General features: G+C 34.1%; 1 non-coding gene across 1 annotated transcript; it reads right to left on the reverse strand.

Moving 5' to 3' along the window:
- Window positions 1–9,745: 9,745 nt before the first annotated feature.
- Window positions 9,746–9,877, reverse strand: LOC115030758 (small nucleolar RNA SNORA17). The gene has a single exon (XR_003836352.2). It is a non-coding gene; the product is annotated as a small nucleolar RNA SNORA17 (small nucleolar RNA).
- Between the last annotated feature and the right edge of the window lie 8,599 nt (window positions 9,878–18,476).

Below are 18,476 nucleotides of genomic sequence, written 5' to 3' on the forward strand. Positions count from 1 at the left end.
CTCTCCATGGCAGGCCTCTCTCTCTTTCTACCTTCTCTCTTTCTCCCTGTATTTCCACAATAAAGCCCTAAAACCACAGAGAGAGAGAGAGAGAGAGAGAGAGAGAGAGAGAGAGAGAGAGACAGAGAGATTCAGAGACAGAGACTAGTGTGAGACAGGTGATGTGTGATGTATGTGTATGACAGTTTTACCAGGACAATTTTACAGAGACAGTTTGCAGAGAAAACAAACTAGACACAGGTAAAGACAGAAGGGACCAGAGAATGAGAACATGTTGCAAAAGTTAGGGTAGGCCAAACAGGGAAACCCAGTAAAAGCAGAGAGAAGCCTAATTGATTAAATCAGCTTGGAAGATTAGATTGTACAAAGGGTAGACGCTTTCAGGCCTAAAATTATTTAGTACAGAGAAAGAAATGCTCTGGGCTCAGCCCATGCCATGTATTCCCTAAGCCTGGGTACAGATCTTATCACTTCATCTGCTGAAATAAAAGTGACATTTACATTTATAAAAGATTGATATATATTTTATTTGGTTTTGATATATATTTTATAAAATCTTATATTTATAAATAGACTAATTTGATTTTTAGGTATAGAAATATAAAAATTTTCTAAACCTTTCATGGGTGTTATTTTTTCCATTTATGTTGATCAACTTACATGCAAAAATTCCCAAAATAACTACTATTAGCCAAATTTCATAGAGCTTTTATAATTTAAATATTTATTATACTTACTATGAATAGATTAGGATAAATATTAACTATGAATATATTTTTGAAACTCTTTCAATAAATTTTTAATAATTGTTATATACCATTTCCACAGATACAATTATAGGAAACTGCTGGAAAACATACAGGACAACTTTTCTGTACTCGATTCTTTAATATGTTGCAGATATTTAATATGGTGGCATTGGTGTATGTGCATTTTATGAACAGAATTTGAAAAGTATATTTGATGAACATAAGCTAAAGTGCTGCTCTGTTTTCTTTTGAATACTTTCTCAAATATTTCCTTATTATTTTTCTTTTAAACTATCTTAAATAACTGAGTTATATAAGTATGTATTTAGAATAGAATTTGAGAAATCCATAAATACAATTATTTAAAGTTCATTTTAGTAATATGAGTTTTCAAAAATTATACTTGGTTTAACATGAAAGTGTGAACAGGAGGATTTCCCAAACACACTTGTAGGATGTTATATGAAATTTTTTTTTAATTGAAACTGGTTTATCACTGTGTACATAAAGTTTTTATTCCATTAATTTTTCACATACATATTACTCATCAAACCATTATATAATAAATAAAATGAAAAAGACACTGTTTTGTTTCCATTTGGATATTTGGGTTTCAATGCTTACACATACATCAAATTATAGAGAACTATTTTGGTTAATTATTTATTTTGATTTTAAAAATAAAACCCAACTAATATAATTATCTATTTCTGTTCTTCTGTATACTGAAATAATTTAATTATATGGCCTATGTGTACATGTATATGGGTATATGCATATTTGTGTAGATGGCTCCAGAGACTAGAAGAAGTATCGTATTCCTAGGAACTAGAGTTATGAGAAACTATGAGCAATTCTACCTGGGTCGTGGTAACCTAACTCAGGGTCTCTCTAAAGTAAACATCCTGAGTTGAAGAACCATTAGTCTACTCTCTGTTCCCATTTTTGAGTCTTCTGCATGTATACCTGATAATGTTGGTTAATTTTATCAAAGAATTCCCATATTAAGTAGGACATAACTGCTTCTAACCATGAAGTATATATGTTTTAATTTGATGATATGATGATATATTTTAAAAATATACATAATTATATTTTTAAGTGATTATTTTGTGATAGAGACAAAGCCAATAGGAATGTAATCTAAGGAATATAATCTAAGTTTTAGGAATATAATCTAAGTTTTCCAATTCAGTTGCAAGCCAACAATTCAAATGCAAGCCATCTTGTAAACAATAATTTTATACTTTGCACAAGTATTTTCTTTCTATATATATAATATATATATATATATATATTAAACATATGTTAGCTATTTAATATCAGGAAACTTTTCACATATTAGAACAATGTTTCCATATTTAATGCATGTTTTCGTATTCATTAACCATCCTCTTTCTGTAATTTTGGCACATACACTTTATATTCATCTCTAAATGCATTGCACCAAATTAAAAAGGGGTGGGAGTCTCCTGACTTAATCAAGAAATAATCTCATCGGAGATGTACATTGTATATAATTTGATCGTGATTTGCTTTCCAGAAATCTGACCATCAAACCCAGCTGAGAACTGACAAGGAGATGGGGTTATCCATATCAAAGTTGTTTCTGAGCAGTTATACTGGAGTAGGTTTTCAAGGCAGCCGCTGGATCAAAGCACTTATTCTTCCCTGGATTGTAACACAAAGCAACATCAAATAACTTAGCTGTGCTGGTTTGGCTCCCTTGTATGCTTTGAACTAGGAGGATAATAGTCTTACTAAGGCTTTGTGTCCTGGAGTAAAATTATGAGTGGTTCCCCTGGATTGTGTTGAAAAGACTCATGAATAGTTGAAGAATCATAGATGAAAGTCCTTTGCTTTCATTACTAGTGAACTTCTGGTAATCTTAGGCTTTTACATTTGAAAATATATAGAAAATATTTCTGGTCACCAGTTTCAGTTAGGAAATATATTTTAAACATATTCAAACAATAAAAAATTTACACAAACTATATTTACATGTGGTTTATTTGACTTCTACATTGAAATAAGTGACTCTATACTAGTCAGCACATTGACTGATAAAATATGAAAAACATTACTATGTAATATGGAGTTTTGATTTAACTTTGTATATAAGATATATGTATATATATATATATATACATATATCTTAAGATCTTGTTTTCTTCACACCAAGCATTAGAGTAACTAGTTTTCTGATTTCATGTTATATTGTAAAGGCTGATAATGATGAATTTAATTTTCTGAATGAATGAATTGTATATATGACTATTAAGATGCTTATATTACTGCTTAAGCTATCAGCCTTTGCTAAAGAAAATCTTGGTTCAACAAAGAAACAAATTTAGTTCTCCAATAGATGTGGATATCCTGATCATAAATGCATTGATAATGACAGTGTAAATACAGCAAAACAAGTAAATAAACCACAATGAAAAATACAGGGAAATATTCTTGCAGACCATTCATGTAAAATATTTAAAACTTGCCAACTGAATTGTATATATACAAACTATTAACCATGGTTGAACAGAATAAATTGCAAAATACAAGGACAAGCACCATTTATATGTAAGAATAATCTCTCAGTTTAAAACAAAAATTGTCAAGGTTCATCTAAAAATCAACTCCTGTAAAAGAATTCAGGTAGATGTTTCTTCTTTAATGATCATGATGAGTGAACAAATTAAAATATACTGATGCATCACATGGATCAGAGTTTATGTTCTCCATGCTAAAATTTACATAGGTGGACGATTATGATTAAATTTTTTCCTGCTTACTTCATTTTTAATTAGATTTAATATTTGATACTTGTTGCCAAGGTGAGATGTACCAACAAAAATATGGTTAAATTATAGGCAACTGTTTATAAGTGGATGATAAAAATAAATTATAGACATTTCTATGTCAGTCCTCACTATATTTTCTAAAGGGTGATATTATGGTGATAAATATATGTTTAAGAAGAGATTAATATTGGAGCATAAAACTCTTGCTATGATTGTATACCTTAATAATAGAATGTGACTTACTCGTTATTTTACTACATGTGCTTATCTATCAGCCCTTAACATTGGTATACCAATGTATTTATAATCCTCTTGAATTTATATATATATATATATATATATATATATGTATATATATAACTTACAAATATTCACAGTTAACCTGATAGTCACAATAGACACAGCATCGCACATGAAATCAGTATTCAGGTAAGGTTTTAAGTTAATTCTCATTCTAAATATTCATATCATTAAACAATCAAGTTCCAGTAACTTAGGTGAAAATTCCAACTCTCAGTAAACTTTGTTATATGATTGTGGTGAATTTCTATAAGTGCATTTAACATTTGCAGAAAAACTATCTTTATCCCTTATTAATTATGGGAAATTTAAAAAAATACTTCAACGTACTTGTCAAATAAAATGTTAATTCAATTATTATTAGTGACTCAATTCTTGTAATTTCTTACAAATTTTTATTATTAAGATTCTTTTTACTATGTGTGTGTTTGCCTGTGTAGGCTAGACGAAGGTGTTGAATGACCTAGACTTGTTTCAGGTCCAGGTATTTGTATGACACATGATGTGCTGGGAATTGATTGCTAGCCTTTCTGAAGACTAGTACATGCTTACGAATACTGACCCATCTGTCCTTCAGACTTAGGGACTCTATTTAAAATTGTAAATTTTAAAATTGAAGCATTTTAATTGCTTTTCAAAATTGAAGCATTATAAATTATTTTTATTCTCATTTACTTTTAATATATAAAGACATTCAAAACATTTACCTAAATAATTGACTTATTGGCTCAGCAAACTTCATATCTTTGTCTTGAATTCAGAAAAAAGTCTAGGTGGTTTTGGTAAAGAAATAAGAACAACATACAGGTTTCATACTTACATAAACTCTATATTCCAATACAAGGAAAAGGCAAGGAGATGTAACCATGTAACCATAATCAATGTCAAGGATAACTAGAATTTTGGAGGTGAGTTGGGTGGGAATGATACCTGGTTCTTTTCTATAATAGTGTCCAAAAATATTTTGATGGATAACTAAAATAAATGAAAGAGTTGTCCATAAATTCAGGCAGAGAGAATATTGTAGATGAGAGAAGAGAGTTAAAAAAATCGAAAGATAAGGACATTGGAAGTTGGAAAATTCTATTTCTTTGCCTGTTTGCACTTGCTTGCCAGCACATCTGTTGGAGCCTACCTCTTAAGGATTCCAGCATATATAGAAGAGTAGGTGAAACAACTATGCTCATGGACTAAGCAACTACTAGACTTTCGTTCTTCCCATTCACAGCTGCCCAATGTTGGGTTAGTTGGATTACAGACTGTAAGTCATTACAATAAATTCCCTTAATATATATAGATATTGCATAATTTCTGTGACTCTAGAAAACCCTAATTAATACACTGGACAAATGGAACATAAAGTCAGATAGAGCCCAAAATCAGAAGATTCTGAGGATATAATTTAAGATGTTTGCCAATGTGCAGCTGCAATTGAAATGGGACTAAATATGTTCCACTAGGAAATTAGTGCTATTAGAAGGATATCCAAAGACTTATTGAAACATACCAAAAGTATCAAAAGTAAGAGTTTGGGGAGATGATAACAGTAAGATTGAGAATAATTAGTATAAATGTCAGTAGGAGAAACAAAATTATCAGACTCTAGATGCACCACTTATACTAATGAAGAGATTATTGTGATTTTTGTTTGTCTTTTCATAAGTGAAAAGAAATTATTTCTGTCAATCTGAAAGAGTATAGAGAAGTATAGTACTTATATCAGCATTATGTCTGTTGATGTTACTTGGAACACGTGTTTTTTTGTTTAGTTTTTTTTTTTTTAATTCTTAAAGAAATTAAAATCTTTAATTTTTAAAGAACTCTTTCAGAAATGTATCCAAAAATCGTAATAAATTCTGGATTGTAATAATGTACATATGAAAGAAAAAATTAAGTAGGGAAAAAACAAATAAAAAGGAAAGCTTGGATGTTTGAAAAAACTATTTCATTAGCTTGTTTTGGTCACCTCTGCAGCCTCAGGATAAGTGGCATCTTCTAGTGATTACTGGTAAATCTGGAAATGTCATGTTTAGAAATAGACATACAGCTGTCCTTGGTGCTACTTACAACCATCTTGCTTTAGGATTTTTCTCATTTCTATATTTCTAAAAATATCAAACAAGAACTAACACCAAGAATAGTCTATTTAAATTTGATACAAACTCTGAATCATTATATACTTCGAGATAACATCATGAGTAAAAGAAATGTGGATTAATGCATGCGTAAATACATATTTCAAAGACTAAGTATAAATGTGCCAATAATATATAAGCAGAAACAATGGAAAATATGTTATATTAGGAAGGTTATGGAGATTTCTGTAAACTCTTAGTGAACTTTAAAAAATATCTTCAGAACTAATATATGTTAAGATTTTTACATTTTAATAAATATTTAATTGATGATTTGGTTGTCTTACACAGATAAAAATGAAGAAGGAATTGTTTGAGAAAACTGAAGTAAAACTCAGACATTCTTGGGATAACTGTGCTCCAGTGAGGAAAAGGAAGGACAGGACCTAACACAATACACTTCAATTTTACCACTCTATCTTTATCTCACTTAACCACCCAAATTTGATTTTCCTTTTCACCTCTTTATGCGACTGCTATTTCACTTCATACGTATTTTTATTCTGTCAACACTTTCAATTTTCCTCCATCAAATATACTATTGGGGAATTAATATTTACATTTGTGTATCAGGGTCAGAGGCCAGAAAAACCATATCCAATCACTAAATCTGACATGCAAATGTCTTGTTTTGCATATAATAATATATGCTTATATACTTTAATCCATTATTTTAAAATAAAAACTGTGGAAATAAACTTGTGAGATCCTTGAAGATAATATGTTATTGAGAGATACTATATGGAAATATTTACTGAATCAAGCTCTGTCCCTTCCTATTTATGGGTAATGCTGTATTTAATCAAAAGAATACTAAGTCCTATGACTTTACCTAACACTTTGGCAATGAAACAAATTTTATTTTTAACAAAAGTAGAGCATGAAATGTTTATGGAAATTTCTTTTCCTCTGTATTTCTGTTTGAATGAACAAATTATGTGTGTTGCCCAGTTCTCCATAATATGCCAACACTGGCCAACTTTTGCTATAAATGCACATTTGCACCCTTGAGAGTATGCATACAGTGTCTTTTCCTGTCTCCATTACCATAGCACTATCTCACAACTCTAAAAAGTGAACTCATTTCCATTACATGTGAATTTATTAAGTTTTTATTTTGTTTCTTGAGTTTTAAAATATACTTGAAGGTACATATTTGTGAGATATTCTTATTGGAATACCTTCATTTTGGAATCTATATCATGTCTTTGTTTTATTGTACTGTTTCTTTTCTTTTTCATTTTTGTTGTTATTTATCTTTTTATACCAGGAATTTAAGCCAGAGTTTATCCTCATTTTATAATTTCAATTGATATTTCACATTCAAGTCATCTTTGCAAATGCAAGAATCTTCTGGCCTGAGTTTCAGCAGCATAAAAGTTAAGAAACCATGATCTAGTTCTGTACAACACTAGCTATTATTTTGAAATGTATTTTATGTATATTAATGGGTATAATAATAGAGCATTTTAAATTAAAATTTAAAAATCATAGTTCTTGTCAATAGAAACTACTTCCACTTAAAACATCAAGATAGAATCCTAACAGTTGAGATGACTAACATGCTGTATTTAAATATAAAAACTAGTGTTTGTATTCTAGATTATTAAACATTCTTTTATGACAGACAAGAAAATAATTCAAGAATGAATAATACATGCTTTTTAAAGTTAAGTTTAAAAATTGCTTAAAGAGCCTAAGAATTCACTGCAGGAACACCTGCTGCAAGCCATTAGCATCATAATTTGCAGGCATTAATCTGACATGACATTTTTCAACTTCTCTCCTCTTACAAAACTTGGGTCATAATGAAGTTAACCTTTTACACATGCATCTACTGTGCTGCAGATTTGACTCATAAATTGTTCAACTGTTTTGAAGCCCAATCAGGAGACTGTCAATCCCTCATTGCCAGATAAAGAAAATACTGCATAAAGAACGTGAAAAAGTATGCAAAAACAGTTTTTAACGTTTTGCTAAGAAAGTATAGGTATTAACATCTGTTACTCTGCGTGTCGTCTTTTAAGGAAAATGTCATTTTGAAACATTTTATTGATTCTTTGTGAATTTCCCATCATGCATGCCAATTTCACTCATATTTGTCCTATCCTAACTCTCCTCCACCTTTGCAAACTCTCTACCCACTGAGAAAAAAATGCCATGGAAGCTCTTTTGTGTAACAGTGTGTCCCACAGCACACTCTTTTGTCTATACTTTCTTACTTGCAAATGTCCATTGCAATGATTCACTGTTCTGATAGGAGGCCAATGGCTTCTGATATTATCTACTATCAATATTGGAACATCACCGGCCTCCTATAGGATATCCTGTGGTTGTCCTGTGTAATGAAATTCCTGCAGTTACTGATCAGTAAGACTGGCCCCTTCATGCACTCTAGTAATTCAAAGATGAGGTAGATATTTGAGTAGAGAAATTCAAATTCCTGGATCTGGGCCTGGGAACTCTCTGAGAGGATGAGACTGCAAGCTTGCCTATTCTCATACCCCTGTGGCCAGCTCAACAGCAACCCCCCCCAAACCAGGGCCAACTCTACCCTCATGCCCAAATGAAGTGCAGAGCCTGCTCTCCCCACTATTTACAGTGACTGAGAGACATGACTAGTCCTCCTACTCTCAAAACCCTGGGGCCAGCTCTCCCATCTGCCATAGATGACAAGCAGTAAGGGTGGAAGAGGGCATCTCTCCCTTGCCCTTGTTGTTCCATAGTGAAGAAGGTGTGTGGGCAGATTTCCCATGATCACATCTCTGTACTGACTCACCTACAGCCCTACTATCAGGAACAAGTCTACTCTTCTGCCCACGTGAGATGCAGTGTCTGCTCTCCTGACTTGTGCAGCAGGTGAGAGGCAGGACCAGCTCTTCTGCTTTCATGATCACATTGGGGCCAAGTCTCCCACCTATGACTGATGCTGGTGGCAAAGGGGAGGAGAGATTGCATTCGTGCCTATTCCACCACATGGCACATAAGAAGCAAGGCTGGCTTTCTCATACTCTTTCTGTCAGCGCCAGCCTACCTCCAACAAACACATTCAGAACTTGCTGCCCATGTGTGGAATAGAGCCTGCTCTCTGAAGTGTTACAAGTGACAAGCATGGCCAGCCGTTCTACTCTCATGACCTCAGTGTAAGCTCTCCTGCCTGCAGTAGATAGCATGGGGTGAGAGGGACATCTCTCCCATTGTCACCCTATGTCAGACAGATGGCAGAGACAGCTCTCCCGGGACTCCACCATGGTTCCAAGTGCAATTTCTCACTACCTTCAAATCTTTAACTCTATCTTTCTTTGTTATGCTCACATCTTTCTGTTTGTCTTTCTCTTCTATATCTCCACAACTTACTTGACACTCTTAGTGGTAACCAGCTCTCTGGTTGTCTAGGATCATCTCAGAAATGGTCTGAGGAGTGCTATGTCTCATGAATGCATTATTATGTTGGAGAGAAGTCATCTAGGTCATGATCGCCTTCACTCCAGGCCTTCATATCACTGGACTGGTGGTTATCTTAGAGTAGCTCCATGTCCACTCCCCACGGCATTGTCCTGGTGATCATCTTGAGCTTGCTCTTTGCTTGGCTTGCCAGGGTAATCCCTTAAAATTGTTGCCTATTGCGGGATCACTTCTACATATAACCTAAGGTCTCAGGTGGAGACCTTCTTCTAGCTCCCGACTTACTGCTTCCTGGGACCCCATTGGTACCTGGCTGGCACTGGACTGGTGGTCATCTCAGGCTCACATTTTTACAGGGAATGTTAGGTTACTAATCGTTCAAATGTTCATAGGTCAGGACACTGACCATAAACATAGCTTCTCTCATTTCTGCCACCAACTCATACACATCTGACACAGCTCCCACATCTGCAATACTGCAAGGGACAGGTTTAATAGTTTGGGGTGTAGCCAAGTTACAAAAACCTATCTTTGAAGACTTAACAATTTACAATTGTCTCCTTAAGTTGGAACTTTGGAGAATTGTGAGCTGGGAAAACTGAAAGAGATAAATGGGGGTGGTGGGTGGACATAGTGACACTAGATTGTATACACATTTTAAGTTTTAAAGAATACAATAAAAATAATAGGGACTGGAGAGTACATGTACAAAACTATTATTTTGCAAAGCATTTTGTGCAGTATTTGCCAAAATTAATATGTCTGATCGGAACAACTCGGTGTTCGGTGGTTTCTACACTGAGAAAGTGGATGCAGACCAGGTGGCAACACGTAAGCCTCACGTGCCAGCATCTTTTCTTTAATGGTGACTGGATTACTGTGATTTATAACATATATTCATTATAAAACAGGGAATGACAACACACAGAGCAAGAAGACAAGACAAAGCTGTCATTCAAAGCAGGCCTTGAAAACCTATTTTGCTTCTTTTTTGCAAATTTATTTTATATATAGTATATTCCATCATTATTATTGCCAGGGTAACCCTTTAGAAGGTTGTCTGTTTTGGGTTCCATAACACAGGTATATATATAATGATGATGATGATATATATGTGTATATATCATCATCATTATTACTTCTTAAAAAATTAAGGATAAACAAATACGTCTTATTTTTAAGGACTTGATCTTGACACACAAAAAAAGTGTTTAAAATTCATGTTAGATAAAGTAAGGGAATGAGTTTAATTTAAAGGCAGAAATAAATAGTGCTATGATGCAAATGGAATATATATGCTACAAGAAGGCAAGGTATAAGGTTGAAAAATGGCAGCATTATTTAGAGTTGGTACAGAAAGAGACAAGGCAGAAAACAAGTTGTAGGTGATGGTAAATTTTTAATAATTATTGGAGGAGAATGTCTTTGCCTTAGGAAAGGCATTGAAAGTATATAGAGTAAGATTGAGAACTACTTTGAAGAATTTAGAAACATAAATTTAAAAAGAGTAAGCAATATGTGTTAGAGATAAGTTATGAAATCATAAATATTTGAAAATGCAGTTGGGTATGCTGAAAGTCAGCGTGTTGAAGGGAAGCTCACTTTTATGTTCACATAGGAAAATATTCTTAAGAAACACATGGGATTAAGATGAGTGGTTTATGTGATTATTTTTCTATATTAACAAATTCACATAGACATATTTGGCATGTAATATGAAACTACCAACCATTAGAAACCATTATATAAAAGGGCAGTCGAGACCAATCAGTTGCTTATTTGAACTTTGAAATGCTTTTTTCCCCTAAATACTCCATATATATATTCAATTTTTTACAGTCTTTTTTTTTTCTAAACATAAACGACTTTGAAATTTAATTATATTTTTCACAGGAGTCAGAATACAGTAATGTTTCATCTGAATCTAGCACTTGATGTTTAATATTTGACTCTCCAAGTCCACAGTCATGTCAATTTTCATAATCTCAGTGCAGGCTGCTAGACAAAGTTAAAGGCAAGAAACTTTTGGGTCTCTTCTGCTGTCAACTAAATTTAAAACACATCTTACTTGAGAGCTTATAATCTTTTCCTGTACTATTCTCAAAGTGGTCACAGAAAATTTGTTACTCCATTAAGGTTAGCAAAGTACAGAGATGAATGGCTGGTGCTGGCTCTAGATGAAGAGGGATTTCTGAGGTATTATCAAATTTACTGCAGAGGAAAAGTGATAAGAGGGGTCAGAGATGGGTGAGATTGTCCAGTAAGCATGCTCCAAGAGTAAACAGCACAAGTCCCGAACACCTGCTATATATGGGTCAATGAACATGTCAAATGCAAAAACTTTCTAATTTAAAACATAAAGGAAATTTGAGACACAATGAAAAGACCAAACCTAAGAATATAGAAGAAGGTGAATATTTCCAGTTCAAAAGGTCAGAAAACATCTTCAACAAAACCATACTAGTCGACTTCTCTAACCTAAAGAAAAAGATGGCCATAAATGTTCACGAAGCCTACAGAATCACAAATAGATTGAATCAGAAAATACAATTTTCCCATCACATAATAATCAAGAAACTAAATACACAGACTGAAGAAAAAATATTAAATGCAGTAAGGGGAAATGGCCAAGTAACAGACAAAGGCAGACCTATCAGAAATAAACGAGACTGCTCAACAGATGCTAAAAGCCAAAAGGTCTTGGTCATATGTCATACAGACTTTAAGGTCTCTTAGAACAAAAATGCCAGCCCAAGCTGATCAGTGACCAACTTGAGAACCATTCCATGGGCAGGCAGCAATTCATAACACTATCATTGATGCTATGTTGTACTTGCAGATAGGAGCCTAGCATAGTTGTCCTCTGAGGGGCTCTACTGAAGCACCTGATTGACACAGATGCAAATGCCCCAGTCAAACACTGGAAGAATTTCAGAGACCCCTATTGAAGAGTTATGGGAATGATTGAAGGTTCTTAAGGAGATAATAACCGCACAGGAAGACTAACAGTGTCAAGTGACCTGGACCCCTGGGAGCTCCCAGACACTGAACTATCTACTAAAGACCATACACAAGTTAATCTGAGGCTCCCATAACATATGCAGCAGAGGGCTTGTGTATTTTGGCCTCAGTTGGGAGGGTGCAGCTAATCATGCAGAGACTTGATTCACTAGGGTTTGGGGATGAAGGGGAAGGAAACACCCTGTCAGAGAAAAGCAGAGGGGGAATGGGAGGAGAACCACTGTGAGAGGACTGGGGGTGAGGGTACTGCAGCATTTGGGTTGTAAATACATATATATTTTTTAATGTAAATAAATAATAAAATTTAAATAGGCAAACATACAGACAAAGAAAGAACATGAAGAGCTAAGGACAAGCCTTTATTAGTAAAAGACTTGCTTCCCCAACAGCATGTAAAAGATGGTTGTAATGATTAGCCTTTAATCAGAGTGCTTTAGGATTTGAGACAGAAGGATCCTCTAGCTTTCAGACCAACTTGCCTGAATCTGCACACTTTTAAGTTCAGTGAGACATCTGCCTGACATTGACATCTGGATACCTCACAGTTACACACACACACACACACACACACACAAGCATGCATATACACAAGAACACACATAAAATATAAAATTTAAAACCTTTTTATTTTTAACTTTCCCATCAGCATTATAATTTACCTGCTCAGTCTTTCATTTATTTGTTTGTGTCTGGTGCCTCCTGAGCCCTAGAGAGACAAAGAGGAGAAATAACTTCCTCACACTGGAAGTCTATTGACTATTGGAAATGAATAAAAGAAGGTAGTTACCGCATCTAAAACAGGTAAAAGAAGGAATGCTGAGATAATGATGCCAAAATTGAGACATGCAAGAACAGAGATAAAAACAAGCATGGAGGAGGAATGTTAGAAAACATGAGACAATTGGTTTCACCCGTGAATTAGGAAGAAATATTGACATCTCATTTGGAAGACATAAGCGATCAAAAATGTGTGTTGCAAGAAGTTAGTGAGGAATCTGTTTTCGTCTATATTTTAGATAATTAAAATATTTAATCATCCATTTAAATATGTTAAAAAGTGAATAGCTTTAAATATTCAAGGACAGTAAAATGAAGGACTTACATGTATAGAAATAAAATCTGCTTCAACAGGAAGAGTAATATAATATAAATGTTTTCTTTTTATATTTAAATTTATTTGCCTTATCTTACTGGCATCTTCTCTTCCTTAGATACAACTATGGATACAACTTAGATACAACTTAGTTCAAATGAAAATGGCCTTAATAGGCCCAAAGGGAGTGGCACTATTAGGAAATGTGGCCTTATTGGAGAAAGTGAGCCACTAGGGGTAGACTTTGAGGTTACAGAAACATAAGCCAAGCCCAGTATCACTCACTCTGAATGCTGCCTGCTGATGCAGATGTAGAACAAAGTAGGTACCAAGATAGCCATCATTAGCCAGTGAAGGAACCATCAAAATCAGAAATCTGATGAAAATGTATTTGAATGAGGTGACCATGTTCAAGCCCCAGAAAGCATCAGAACTTAGCAGTTTCAGCCATGTGGTTCTGGATTCAGAGTATAGAATATAAGGAAAGAGTTATTGAATCTTCCTGTGACAAAGGAAAGCCACTGATGCCAAGTGTATGGAAGAGGTGTTCTTGTATGGAGTGACGATTAGGTAAAGCTGTGAAGTTGAAGCATGAATTGTCTTGGAGACCTCAAGATTTTGGAGATGCCAGAGATATGGAGTACTTGCTGAAGAAAATTGCCAACTGGGAGAACAACCAAACCAAAAGATAACAAAATACAAAAAACCAAAATAAAGCAACAAAAAAGAACTGTACTGCAGTCAACTGTGGTGAAAGGATTTGGAGATCTGAAGAACATTTTCACATCAAGCATGAGGCTGTGGAATTCAGAATTTGCCCAGTTGGTTTTGGGTTTTGTTTTGCTCCAATATTTTATCACTATGCTCTCCTTACTCCCTTTTCAAATGATAATACATATCCTGTGTGTTTAAATGTGAGAATGATTTTTCATTTTGGTTTTACAAGGGATTACAGTAATTTTATGAGTCTCAGATGAGACTTTGAACTTTTAAACATTGCTGATACTATGATACACTATGTTGACTTTTAAGTTGGACTTAATGCATTTTATATTATGATGTGGCTACTAACATGATTACAATGGAGTAGAATGTAGTGATTTGAATTAAATGGTCCTCATAGGCTGATAAGGAGTTGCCATGATCATGGAGTCTCTTCTCAACAACAGAAACCCTAACAAAACAGTACCATTTGCCTTTAAGCAACTTTAATCCAAGATACTCAGGAAAATAATATAAGAGCCTTAAGCATTTGAAGTCAGCACTAGCTAAACAGATAACAATGATAATACAAACCTGCCACATATAGCATTATCTTGACTCAGACAAAACTAACAGTAAGATATCAATAAATAATCAATAAATACCACATTCCAAGTTCAAAAGTAAGAAGTTACCCTTTCCATTATCATTTTTTCTTTTTGAAAAAAATGATTTTTATAGATTATAATTTGATGCCAGTATTATCCTAGTTTAACTCTTCCCAGACTCTCCTATGTCCCCATTTCCCAACTTGTTCCTGTTTCTCCAGAAAAAAAAAATCCAAATGAAAAAATGTTATACAACATGGGAAAAGATTGTCACCAACCCTACATCAGAAAGAGGGCTGATATCCAAAATATATAAGAACTGAAAAAAGTAGACCCCTACAAACCGAATAACCCAATTTAAGCATGAGGTACAGATCTAAACAGAGAACTCTCAACAAAGGAATACTTAATGGGAGAGAAGCACTTAAAGAAATGTTCTACTTCCTTAGTCATCAGGGAAATGCAAAACAAACAACTATGAGGTTCAGGTCAATTTTCTATTAAATTAATGGGCTTTGTACTCCCCAAAGTAAACCTATTGTTTCTGTTTATATTTCCTTATTATCTCCTGGTTGTATTTGTACTGTGTGGGAGACTTTTAGGAAAGAGGATTGACTCAGGAGGCAAAATCACCTTCTATGGTAAACCATCTCAGAAAAATCAGCACAGATATGAAGAAATGTGAGAAAAATGAAAAGAAGTGTTCCTTAATTCCCTTCATGGTCCGCACATTTCACTACATCTTAAAGCAGCTTCGAAACTATTTATTTCTGGTAAGGGTGTGATAATTTGATGGGCAAAGTCATAACATTTAAATTCCACTTTTCTCTTTTGTCTGGTTTCATTTTACTTTGTATATTCTAAAATAGATATTTTGTAAATTATTTCTGTGTTTTTAACATTCAGGAATGTGACTCCTTATATTAATTTTTCCACAAACGTTCCATTTGAGCTTGAACCACTTGCTAAAAGACTTTTCCTCTCCATATAAATGTCATTACTTCTTTTCAGTAATCACTGGACTGACCATTGTGTTAGCCTATCTCCACATCTCTGATTTTGCACAATTGAACTGCATCTGTTCTTTTGAAAAATAACTTCCCTTTGACTAGAAAAACTTTATGGTGATGGTTATATTATTATAAAGTATACCATTCAACTGCAGTCTTTCTTCATATTATGTTTGATTTTATAAGTATATTCAATTTCTTAATTCTGAGATTTTGATGAAGTCCCGATTAAATAGTTAAATTTGAAAGAATTGATAGATTAAAATAAGTCCTATATTCATCTATGTTGAAAATTCTTTGCAATAATTCAGATTAACTTTGATGTTATTTGTCAGAGTTTTATATTTTCTTTCTAATTTGCAGTAGTCAAATGAAATTTATATGTAAGTAGTTTACTTTTGATATTATTAAATTGGCATTGTTATTTTAATAAAATATCAGAATTCATAATGCTGATAAACAGCAATATTTATGTTATTGTTGGATAGAAAATATATTAAAAGGTACCTAGATAAGACAAGTAACAATATTGTTCATAAAATATTATTTGTTCTACTTGGCAAACCCACGGGCATATTAACTGTCCTAGATTTCATCTCTAAAATTTTATATTTGGTGAGATCCAGAAAGAGAAATGTAAGGACAAACTGTTTTCACCCTATCTTAGGGTATTTATTGTTATGATGAAACACTATGAACAAAAGGGAAGGTGGGGAGAAAAGGTGTATATTTGGCCAACACTGTCACATCAGAGTTTATCACTGAGGGAATTCAGGTCAGCAGCTTCAACTCAGAGTCAAATTGAACCTCAAACTAAATCTGGGCAGGAACCTGGAGATAGGAGCTGATTCAGAGGACATATATGGTTGATACCTACTGGCTTGTACCCCATGACTTTCTCAGAGGGAGCCCCATTCGCAGGGATAGCACTGGGCACAAAGGGATGGAGTCTTTCACATTAATAACCAAATGAGAAAATGCCCTACATCTGAATTTTATGGTGCAATCTTCTTACTTGATGTTCTCTCCTCTCAGATTTTTAACTCATGTCAAGTTTACATAAAAATTTCCAGTACCAACAATTACAGGTGCAGATTGAAGTCCATGAAACTAGATAAAGGATCCTTTGACACTCCTTTCTGGAAAACCAGAAACCACAGATGGCTCAGAAAACTAGGATAGAACCAAACATGACTGGTTTAAAAAAATTAATGAAATGATTCCTACTCTTCTTGTAGATTGGTGCCTAACCCAATTGTCATTAGAGAAGCTTAATCCAGCAAGCACCTGATGGAAACACTTACAGAGACACAGAGTCAAACATTAGGCATAATTTGGGGGAATGCTGCTGATGGAGGAGGAAGGATTGTATGAGCCAGAAGTTTCAAAGACAGCACAGGAAAATCCAGAGTCAACAAGACAGTGTGGCTTCTCTTTTGCTACATTGTAGGTTCATTTTCCCCCATTCTTCTTCACACTCTTTGCACTCATTCTTCCCTTTAACACTAGCTAGGAGAAAAATAAAGAATAGAGGGGAAAGGGGGCAGCCTTCCTGTTAGACTATTTCCTTTTCATTATGGGCATTGAGTTCCATGGGGACAAGTTTTATCTACATTCTCATCTAATTTTTTCTTATCGCTCTTTATTCTTGGCACAAGACTACTTAATGAAAGACCAGCAACAACTAACAAGCTACAATCAAAATACCCAAACTCAATATCAACCAACAAACAATCTACCCCATTTCATGGGGTTCTCTGAATGTCCCTAAAATTCCCCATATCACACAGTTGCAGAATGAATCTGCAGCTTGCAAAATACCCTCCGCTAGAGCACCAGGAAATTCACAGTCAGCTGCCGGAGACAATCTGAAGCAGCCCCATATCCCACAAATAGATTAAAATGAAATATATTCTTATAATATTTCTGTGGTTTTTTTTTTTTTGAATGAAACCAAAATTTTAACTAACAATCTGGGCTCATAGGGGCTCACTGAGACTGAGATAATCAGGGAAACTCTGTCTGATCTATGCCCTTTGTGTATACTGTATAAATGTGTAGCTTATTTTTGTGGAACTTCTAAGAGGACTCTTTCTTATACTTTTGCTTGGTTTTGGGAACCTTTTCATCCTATGGAGTTGCCTACTTCATCCTTAATATGGGGGTAGGTGTCTAATAATATTATTGGAAGGTAATATGACATGGTTGGTTACTATCTATCTATCTATCTATCTATCTATCTATCTATCTATCTAGTCTTTATGTAAGCGAGTGTGAGTCTGACTGAGTATGTTCATCAGCTGCCTACAGAAATCCATAGAAGCCAGAAGAGGTGTCAAATCCCCTGGAACTGGAATTTCTGAGATTATAGTCTACCATGTTGGTATTGGAATCCAATCCCTGTTGTTCTGGAAGAACTGTAGGCACTCTTCATCCCCAAGACATCTCTGCAGTCTCAAACACATCTTCTTAAACTCTTACCAGTGAATCTGAAGAGGGTAAAACAAGATGTTGGCAATAGAAAAGGTTTCTTTAAATAAATGTAACAAACACAATTTATATTCACAATTGTCTCACTATGTGACTACATAGAATTGAACATAAGACTCATGCAATACAATGCCCAAAACACTATTAGAAACATCTCAGGTCACA

Source organism: Mus caroli, unplaced genomic scaffold (assembly GCF_978045245.1).
Source record: "Mus caroli unplaced genomic scaffold, Mus_caroli_1 scaffold_3, whole genome shotgun sequence".
NCBI classification, from domain to species: Eukaryota; Metazoa; Chordata; class Mammalia; order Rodentia; family Muridae; genus Mus; species Mus caroli.